Below are 9590 nucleotides of genomic sequence, written 5' to 3'. Positions count from 1 at the left end.
TTCTCGGCGCGCGGCATCGGCCACCTTCGGGGAACTGCAGAGCCGGCGCGGAGGGCCCGGGAGGGCGCGTCTGCCCCGGCTGCAGGAACTTTGGCACGCGGGCTCTCCGCGAGAAACCAACCGAGTGAATGGGGGTCGCAGATCCGGGGCTGGATGCAGTGAGGGCCAGGGCTCACTTAACCCGTCTAACCGCTGCAGAGCCCCAGCAGCCGGCTTGGGGCTGAACTTACCTTGGAACTCGCAGCCCTGACCGTGGAGGGCCAGTGGGGGCAGGGGATCCCCGAGCCTGACCCGCGGGCTGCTCCTGACTAGGGCTGGGGATTTCCGGGAAGGCGCCAGTCCAGTGTTCCCATGTCTGGTGCATTCGCGGGTGGACATGGGGGCTTCAGGGAGAAGCGAGGTCTGGGCTTGTGAGCGGCCCTGCAAGGAAGCCTGGCTTCCGCATGGCTGCGCCGCGGCGTGGAGGGGGCGGGGCGGGCGCTCTCCCAGCGCAGCCCGCCCAGAGAGGTCTGCTAGGAGGTGGCTGGGGCTGCTTTTCGGTCCGGGTGGAAAACTTTGGGGAAGTGACTGTGATTCATTTGCAAGTGGGCAGCAGCTCCTGTGGACTCGGGCCAGGTCTGGGCTGACTTTCCTGCTCTTTGGGTCCCCCAGTTTCTGCTTGACCCCCAGCTGCCATCCTATGAATGTCTGGGAGTTTAGGGGAGTCTGGGTCTTGAACCTGGGGGGAGGGCAGGGAGATGGGGCTGCCTGCCCCTGACTTGAGAGACCCATTCCCAGTTTAGGGATGCCAGGGCACCCCAAGAGGACAGGAACTGGGGCTGCTGTCTCTGTTGCCCTTTTCTATCCTTGACTACTGGAAATGAGAAACAAAAGCAGCCACGTTGAAAGGGGCACCCCATCCCGTCTTCTGCCAGGAGGCTCTTTCCTGCACGGGGTCCCTCTCAGCACCCTCACCCCCTCCCCATGCGGGGCGCTAGCCTAGCCTTACTTGCCCGCAGTTGCCACAGCCCAGGGACATGAGCAATGTGCTTAGAGCCCTCTGCACACTGCAGGCTGCAGATGTGGCCCTGCTCGGTGATGGACGGTCCGGACACCCTCCGGGCTGTTCTCACAGGGACGGACAGCCAGGTCAAGCTGGACGTCATCTTGCTGATGAGGGAGAACGGGTCATCCTGTCAGGTCCTGGGGAACTGTCCAGACCCACAGCATGGCCGTAAGGCCAGCTGGACCCTCCCACGCAAATCCTCTGTGTTGGTGCTGGCCCCACTGCCCCTGCAGCCCAGTCCCTGCTCTTCCTCCTTGGGCACCTGAAGTGACACCCTCCTCCCACGTTCCAGTCACTCACCTGCTGGCCTCACTGTGGGCTGCGTTGAGGCCTCCAAGTCCCTTGGGTCTCCTCCTCCTCCTCCTCCTCCTCTTCTTTTTCCTCCCAGACTGAGGGTGGACTCCCTAACCGTAAGGCCCCATTGGCCTCTTCATACTTTTCAGATTCCCAGCTCCCCGCTGGCTGTGGAAGTTAACAGGGAAAGAGAGATTTCAGAATTCCCAGAGAGATTTCAAAATTCAATAGGAAAAATATTGATATGATTATGGATTCCAAAGTGCTTAGCTTGTACTTGCTAAGTTTACTTAACCCTCTTTAATGGGCACATTAGAAGCTGGTGTGCCCTGGAGAACTTCAGAAGCAGGAAGGCCGCCCTGCCTGTGGCTGTGACTGGTACTGTAATCCCTGCAAACGGTGTTGGTGGGGGCTGGTGGAGCTGGGCGGCCACAAAAGCCTGGTGAGGGTCAGGCCCCACAGGGCTGCCACGGCTGCAGGCTGACTCCTGGGTGCCAGTGTGGGCTGCCTGCTGGCCACCGTTTCGGGGACCCCTGCTGCACAGGCAGCCGGCCCCAGAGGAGCTGAGGCGGGGACAGAGGGTGCAGAAGGGAGCAGGAAGGAGGGAGCCAAAGGAGGCGGAGGCCACAGCAGAGCCGCTCTCTCACTGGCTGGGTGTCTGCTCTGAGGCCAGGAGTGGCCGCCTCTCAGAAGCCCACTTCCGGGGATGTGGAGTCCACAGATGACTGTCTTTCTCACTGACATCTTCAAAGAAAGAGACACCAAGCCTTCCTGCTGGGGATGTTCATCTGGGAAGGCAGAATTCACCAGGGACCTGCTCTGCAAACTGTCAGCTGCCCAGGTAAGGCTCCCTGGCTCACTCCTGGGGTCTCTTGGACCACCTCCCCCTTGGGGAGCTCCTCGTCTGTCCACAGAGAGCAGAGTTGCCCAGCTCCTGAGAGAAGAAGGTCACTGGTGCTTGATGGGGTGGAGGTCCCTCGCTGGCCTGTGGGAGGCTGGAGCTGCTCCCCGGCTCCGTCTTTTCTCCGGTCCCCTCTGCCCTTGGCGGGGAGAAGGGGGGCCTAAAGGAGAGTGAGGGTGCTGGTGGGGACTTGGAGTGCCTATGAAATCTGGGTAGGGGTGACATTTCCATCACCAGGGCGAGGGCAGAAGTCTTGTCTTGTTCTGCGGATGCTGAAGTGTACAACTGCTCAGGAAGGAATTGGATTCCTGAGCTTTCCTGGTGTGCGCTGTCTGCTTCTGCCCCTCTTGGCTGCGTGTGCGTGTGCGTGTGTGTGGACACCTGTGTGAGAGAGACAGGCAGGAATGCGGGGCTGGAAGGGACGACTGGATTCAAGCTGATGGAGGAAGAAAGGGCGCCCGATCGGGCCGGGGCTCCGGGGTGTGTCGTGGCTGTGAGCGTGAGGCCTTGAGGTGTCTTCTCTCTCCCAGGTGGGGCGGCTTGCACCGCTGCTCCCAGGCCGACCCTGAGCTGCTGAGCGACCTGCTTGGGAGACATACTTCTTTATATGCCCATGTGGACCTGTAAGCTATGGAATGTAAAGAAGTATGTATTTCAGGCCAGGAACTCTGTCGCCACGTGGAGGGGCAGCCATGCCCACAGCCTGGGGTCAGGGGACCAATCGCCAGGCTGCGGCCCAGGCGAGGCCCGGACGAGGCTGCCTGGTGGCGGGACATCCATGTCCCTGCTGGCATTGTTCTGTCACTTTGCCTGTGTCAGCAGGTGGAAGCGCTCATCAGACATTAAATATTCAGCGTGCTGACTGCGGCAGAGGGGGATGGCCTCGGGCAGGCGTGGGGTCCGGTGTGTGCTGGTGGGGGCTGGGGGACGTGGATCTGGGCTTGGAGACAGAGGGTGGCGGCAGCTCTAGGGGCGCCACTGACTGCTACCATGAAAGAGATCATTTGCCGGCAGAGGGCCATGTGTGGTCAGGGGCAGGAGACTGTCAGAGGCACAGGAAGAACAGGGACTCCCCAAAGGGCCATGAGCAGGGTGAGGGGTATGCAGGGGAGGGAAGAGCCTCCTGTCCACATGGGAGAAGCCCTGCCGTCTGGGCTCCTGTGGCTGCACGGCTAGGCAGAGGAGCAAGGGCAGGGGCCCCTGAACAGCGATACTCAAGACCCCACTCTGCCATGGGACCTGGGCCACCCAGGATGATTAAGACAGGGAGCAAAGAAGCTGAGCCTGTCTATCCCCGAGCATAGCAGGACATTCTAGAGGCCCAGGGTGATCTGATTTTGCCAAATCCCGTGGCTCATTTTGTTCCTGCAACCAGCCAACATTACTTTGCCTTTGCTTTTTCATCAAGACCAACTAGAAATACTTTTGTTGTGAAGGCTGGTGAGGTTTCTGCAGAAAGCTGTATACGGGGCCCAGGACTCCTGCTCCAGCCTGCTGGGGACTGAGTCCTGCCTGCTTTGAATCCTTCTGCATCAGATGAAGGGGCTGGGCTGACATCCTTTGGGTCTCAGCAGGTGAGGGCAAGTTTGAATCCAGTCTGGGGAGCCCTTTCCATGGGGCTGGTCCTTCTTGGGTGGGCCAGACAAAGGGCAGAGGGCTTTGGGAAAGCCTGGGCAGCCATGGGAGGTGTCTGTGGTTTGTTTCTGGGTCTCAGAGTGGAGGCCATCTGTGGCCTGGCTGGGGCCAGCGTCCCCACACACTAGTCCTCCACAGTGAGGCTCTTCTCCCTGTGTGTAGCTCTGCTTTCCAGCCCCACATGGCTGTGTCTGCATGTGGCAGGTGCTGCTGCCTGCCCTGCCCCTGACCTTGGTGGCAATGTGATTGGGAGGGGCAGGCAGGGCCCCTCCGTCAGCTGCTGTGAGCGTTGGGTATGGGGGTAGCCACCCCAAGGACTCCCTGGACAAAGGGACTGGGGCAGACCGGAGCTCACAGGCAGCGCCCCCCAGCCTGGGGGAGTCTCGAGGTGACTGTAATTGAGGGGCTGGCCGGGGGCCTCTGCAGTCAAGGGTCCCTTTCCAATCTCTAAGTCTTCTTCTGGAGGCTGAGTTTGCTCATGACCTCTGCTCTGTCATTTGTGGCTGGGAATGGCAGTGAGAAGGCAGCACTGTCCTTGGGCACTGCCTCACTTTTGGCCAGTGGCCCCAGAGGAGTCGGTGCCCAGCACCCCCGGAAGGTCATCTCTGCCCTACACGCTTCCAGCTCCGGCCACAGGGAGGCAAGTAACCCGGCATGCAGCCACTGAGGCCGCGGGCGGCCACAGACACACCACTGACTTCCGCGAAATGTGTCTGTCGTGCATTAAAGCTTTATTGCAGGATGTGGTGTTTAAATAAAAGCATTAGTGTTTTGGAATTAGGTTTGACTGAGCAGTAAAACTAGAGGGTTCACAGGGAATGAGCCATGGCCTACTGGTTGTAAATCACCTCTGGTCTCGATCTGCTGAATTAAAAATGAGCATCTCTCATATTCCTCCCTGGATGCCTAAGCCCCTCTTCCTGACTATGTCACCACGGGCTGCTTCCTCAGTGTCACTCAGGACCTGAAGGTTGGAAAGTCCTGAGTATGAGGCTCTGTCTTTGTAGTGTGGGTCCCGCACCAGCAGGGCATATGCGTGCCCAGGACTTTATCCCAGAGCCCTTGCACAGGAAGGAGGGGGACAGCCTAGTGGGCTGTGCCTTCCCTGCAGGATTTTCCAGGATGACTCCACCCAGACATGATGCTGAGGACCAGGGACTCTAGAGGAGAAAGGAGCCTGGAAGGAGGCTGCTGAGGGCTTGCAGGGGACGCGCTACCCCTTTAGGATGCTCCTGCCAGCTCTGGGGCTGAGGTGGGTGTGCAACTTCGATGAGAAACCTCACAACCTTGCTCCAAGCTCCCTGGGTCAGGGATGCACCCCTGGAGCCTCTGGAGATGTTTGCTCCACAGCACTTGGATGTTGGGTCTGGGCCTTGCTGGGGGAATAGTAGCACTGAGAATCGAGGAGCTCCTCCGTTCAGGGAGCCAAACTAGTGAAATGCTGTATTCTGTGCCTCACAAATACAGCTAATGCTCCACACGGAATTTCCACATGTGAGCAAGACCAGTCCTGAGAGAGGAGTGGGGCTGGCCAGGAGGCCCAGGGCAGTCTGCAGGTGGGGCAGGAGCTGCCACGTGACAGGGTACCTCTTGTTTTCGTGGCCGGGTGGCCGAGTAAACCGTGGCACCCTTCTAGAGGAGGAGTTGCCAGCGATGCCAGTATAATGCAGGGTGCGCATTTTACTGTGTGAGGGTTTCCAAGCGGATGCGGGCCTGGTAAAAGTGTCCGTGGTGGGGGCGCCCCAGCGATCTTATCTGGGACTGTGGACCTCACGGAAAACATTGTGTTGAAGAATAATCTGCTATTAAACGTGATTAGATTGACCGCACCATGGGCGTTTTAGCTGCTGCAGCCCAAGTCAATCAAAGTAAACACCGCGTGAACCCCCCCCCCACCAGTGCCCTAAATTAAAAATGAGAAGCTGAGTAATCTTTGGAGCTGGGCGTGGTGGGGAAGACACTGGCCCGGAGGGGCCTGCTGGGCCAGGGAGGTGGGAGGGAGGGCAGGGTGGCGGTTGTTTTAATTGCTGCCCCCTTAGCGGAAAGGGCAAGACGGCACCTGAGGCTTGCGCTCACTCAGCCCTGCCCTGCATGTCCACTTGCTGAAGGCCTCTGGCGCTGCAGCGTGGCTCCCCGCCATCAGCGTCTGAGGGCAGGGCCCTGGTCCTTGGGAGGCCGGGCCTGGGGGCAGAGTGTCTGCTGAGGGTGGCTGGAGGACCACAGTGTGTGGCTTTGGGAGGGACCCAGCTTGCTCACTGTCCTTGGCCCACCAGCTGCCTCTGCCCTGGAATCCCGGATGCAATCCTGCCAAGAAGAGGCCTGCACCGCTATGGGAAAGGGCAGGGGGCAGTGCCAGAAGGCTCCGGATCTGCTCCTTCTTGGGCCCAGGACCCGGCTGGCCAGAGTCTGGGGCCTGGAGGACCCCATTGTAAAGCGAAGACTGCTGTTCGTGCTCCCATCCCAGGCCAGTTGACCATGGGAAGTCCGGTGCTGCTGAGCCAGTGGGAAGGGGCGGTGGCTGCAGTAGCAGTGGTGGCAGGAATGGTGCAGGCTGCTGTTGAGCTGCTGCAGTGGAGCCGCAGGCACATGCAGGGCTGAGCGTCTCAAGGGCAGGGATGAGGCCACCGCCATCAGCCCACAACTGGCTTCTCAGATGGAGAGGCAGGACCTTCACAGAGGTTGGAAACTGGGGCAACTCCTCCAGGCTTTCAGAGGCACAGTTTCTTCAGCCGGGTCTGCCTTTTTCTGGGTGGACTGCCCCGACTGTGTTCAACTGCAGGTAAAGGTGAGGGACAGAGGCCCTGGGTCCCCCCAGGTAGAGAACAGAGCCCCCACGGCAGGAGTGCTGCATGGAAAGTTGCTGGCTTCTCCCCAGCTAGGAGGTGTCCCTGCAAGATGGCTGAGTGTCTGGGGTCCCCTCCCTGGCTTGGGGCAGGAGCTGAGAGTCCTGGGCTGGGGCCCGGCAGATGCATTTACTGGTGCGAGTATGAGGACGCATGGGTGGAGAACAGATTCTGGGAAAAGCCGGACAGTGACCCAGAGTATTTTTAACTGCAGGGAGGGGAAAAGGCAGCTGTCCTGGAGCCTGTCCTGAGGGGGCCTGCGAGGACTGTTAGGCTGAAGGACACCCAGGATAGATGTGCCGCCTGGGCCCCTGTCCCCCTGGCAGGCCTGTGTGCCCTTGGTCATGCCCAGATATGGCCAGAGCACCGTGTGCATCTCCCCAGCTGCCCGCTCGCCACAGCTAATATAAATAGCCCACGCTCAGCTGTCCTGCGGGAGGCCAAACACAGGTGACTTGGGGCCAGAGGCCTAGGCTGCCCTGAACCCCACCCTTTACCAGAGTGCTCTGGGCGGGCAGCTGCATGGCTCTGGCCTGGGCGAGGCTCTGTGCTCTGTCTTCTGAGCTCCCCTCCTCACCCTCCTCTTTCTGCGGTGTCAAGTCCAGGCAGGACCCGGCAGCTTGCGGTGGTCCTCCCCCACTGAAGGGGTGCAGAGGGGCCAAAAGCTCAACCCAGGAAGTGTGTGCAGGGCATGGCCTGGTCTTGCAGCTTCAGCTTGGTCCTGCAGCAGTGGGAGACTGCTTCCAGAGTGGCTCTGCCCCTGGCCACGCCCTCCTACACCGGATACGGCCCCTTCCAAGGAGAACTTTCTGTCCCTCACCTTTAGCCCAGGAAGAGTTTCTAACTGTAGATTTTCAAACACCTTGAGGGCCCCATGAGCCAGATGTCCTTAAAGTACAGGTGTAAAAGGGTTCTGCTTCTGTGTCCTGTGCCCTTCAAGCCCACTGCCATTTTCGTGCCTCACAGGAGGAGTTCTCAGAATTCCTTGGTAGAGCTTAGAGCTGGGTGTGCACACATTGTGTGTTGCTGGAACCTTCCATGGTGTCCCAAGGCCCAAGGTGGCCACACGGGTCCTCTGCTCTTGTATCTGGTGCTGTCCCTGAGCTCTGAGCTCTGGTGGCTGCCGGGTCCCTTCTGCAGGTGGATGGGGTGCCGTATGCCCAGGGGACCGGGTGACTCCCACGCCTGCCTGTGCCAGTGAGAACCCCTGCTGTCGAGTGGCTTCCTTTCACCTGAGGACACAGTAGCCACCCGTGGCCCTGGCGCTCCCCTCCTTTCCTTGACCTCAACTCTGCGATTGTGTTCTCCGCCATCCGCCTTTCTTCCTTCAGATGAAGCCAGTATTTACGCCAGTGCTATCTTGGAGATTATAAGATACAGAAATCTGTCTTGCTGTTTTTTGCAAAGAACAGCAAAACAATCGTGTGCCCCCCCTGCCCCTGCTCCCCTCACCCTGCCCCTGCTCTGTGGGTCTATTTGAGGCAAAATTTATCTCCAGGAAGGGCCCTATCAATTTGCCATGCTCTTTTGTTGACAGGTTTATTAAAAACTCAGGCAACTCTGTATTAAACTTTTATCAGTGTTGTGAAAAAATACATTTTTTTGAACAGACAGAAAAGTTATGGACTTGAACTGGTCTTGCTGCTGTTTGGCTGAGTCAGCACTGTCAGTGCCAAGGAATGGGCTGTTCTCACTGGGGGTGGGGTTTTCTTTTGCCTCTGAATTGTGGGCCCCCCTGGAGACTACCTGTGGGATCTGCCACCCCAAAATGGAACCCCCAGAAGGCTCCTGCAGGGCAGCCCCATCCAGGGTTGCTAAAACCCACTGGGGCTAGCCATAATTTGCTATTTTAATAATTAACCAAAATCTAGAGTTAAAATTTAATTTCAGGGTGAATCTGAGTGCTAATAGGTAGTGCCACTGTGTGGAGAGGTAGTAGATTATTGATGCTTAAATTTTAAAAGCTCTGTAGTAAGAAAAAGATGCACAAGTGTTCAGATAGGCTTTGGTGATGTCATCCTGGGCAGGGAGGAGGCTTGCTGAGCCCCTCCTTGCACAGCAGGTGGCAGGGTGAGGGGTCCACCCGCCTTTGCCCAGGCCCCTGGGTCTGTCTGTGCCTGTGGTCTAGGATGCAGCTGGCTCTGCTCTGTGGCCTCAAGGGCAGTGGCTTTGCCTGCAGGCATGACCAGGTGTTGATTATCCAGCAGCAGAAGGTGTTTGGTGTCACAGCTGCACAGAGGACGCTGGTCACTTGGTGTCTAGTGTACGGAGGAAAGTGACAACTTCGCCTAGTGACGTCCGCAGTTTCTGCCAAAGGGGTCACAGTTTTCAATGCCCTGGGCAGAGGCTGTGGGTGCAGCCGGAGGGACAGGTGTCCAAGGGGTGGCCGGAACTGCAGGCTGCACAGGGCTGGTACTCGTGCACGTGGCCACCGAACCCACGTGCCCCTGCCCTCCACACTTCCCAAGGAAGCCGCTGAGAACTTCCAGCTTGGCGCATGATGCCCTGCAGCTCAGCTTGCCCTCTGCGCCAGAGCTCAGGCCTGGGACAGCTGGTAAGCTGAGTGGTGAGTGGCCTCGCTGCTGGAAATCTGGGTTGCAGTGCTGCCCCTCAGGGTCCTAAGGGTGCCTTGCATCCCCTGCCACATGCAGGAATGCTGCAGGGTGAGGTGGCAGCCACCGCCTGGCCCGGGGTGAGGCCAGCCCCTCAGTGCACTCCCGTCTTTGTCTGTATAACTATTTGCTCCAATTATAACTAATTGGACCCATATTGCATTTTCACAGCATCTAATTTTCCATTGACTTTAACAGGGCTGCAGTGTTTTCGGCAGCGATTATCTGTCTAGTATCAGTTGCTGCTTAAAAACGCTGAG

The 9590-nt window shown here is 58.6% G+C and overlaps 1 long non-coding RNA gene across 6 annotated transcripts in view; it reads right to left on the bottom strand.

Annotated features, from left to right (window-relative positions):
* The window catches only part of LOC104871754, a 19981-nt gene extending 18089 nt beyond the window's left edge, over positions 1-1892 (bottom strand). For all 6 annotated transcript variants that reach the window (XR_004518474.1, XR_004518477.1, XR_004518475.1 and 3 more), the window contains exons 1-3: positions 1635-1892; positions 1346-1507; positions 231-1149 (exon numbers count right to left, since the gene is read on the bottom strand). This is a non-coding gene — a long non-coding RNA (uncharacterized LOC104871754). The remainder of the gene's footprint in view (positions 1-230; positions 1150-1345; positions 1508-1634) is intronic.
* Between the last annotated feature and the right edge of the window lie 7698 nt (positions 1893-9590).

This window comes from Fukomys damarensis, unplaced genomic scaffold (genome assembly GCF_012274545.1).
Source record: "Fukomys damarensis isolate Sample0158 unplaced genomic scaffold, DMR_v1.0_HiC HiC_scaffold_22, whole genome shotgun sequence".
In the NCBI taxonomy this organism is placed as follows: Eukaryota; Metazoa; Chordata; class Mammalia; order Rodentia; family Bathyergidae; genus Fukomys; species Fukomys damarensis.
This window is presented reverse-complemented; position numbering and strand designations above follow the sequence as displayed.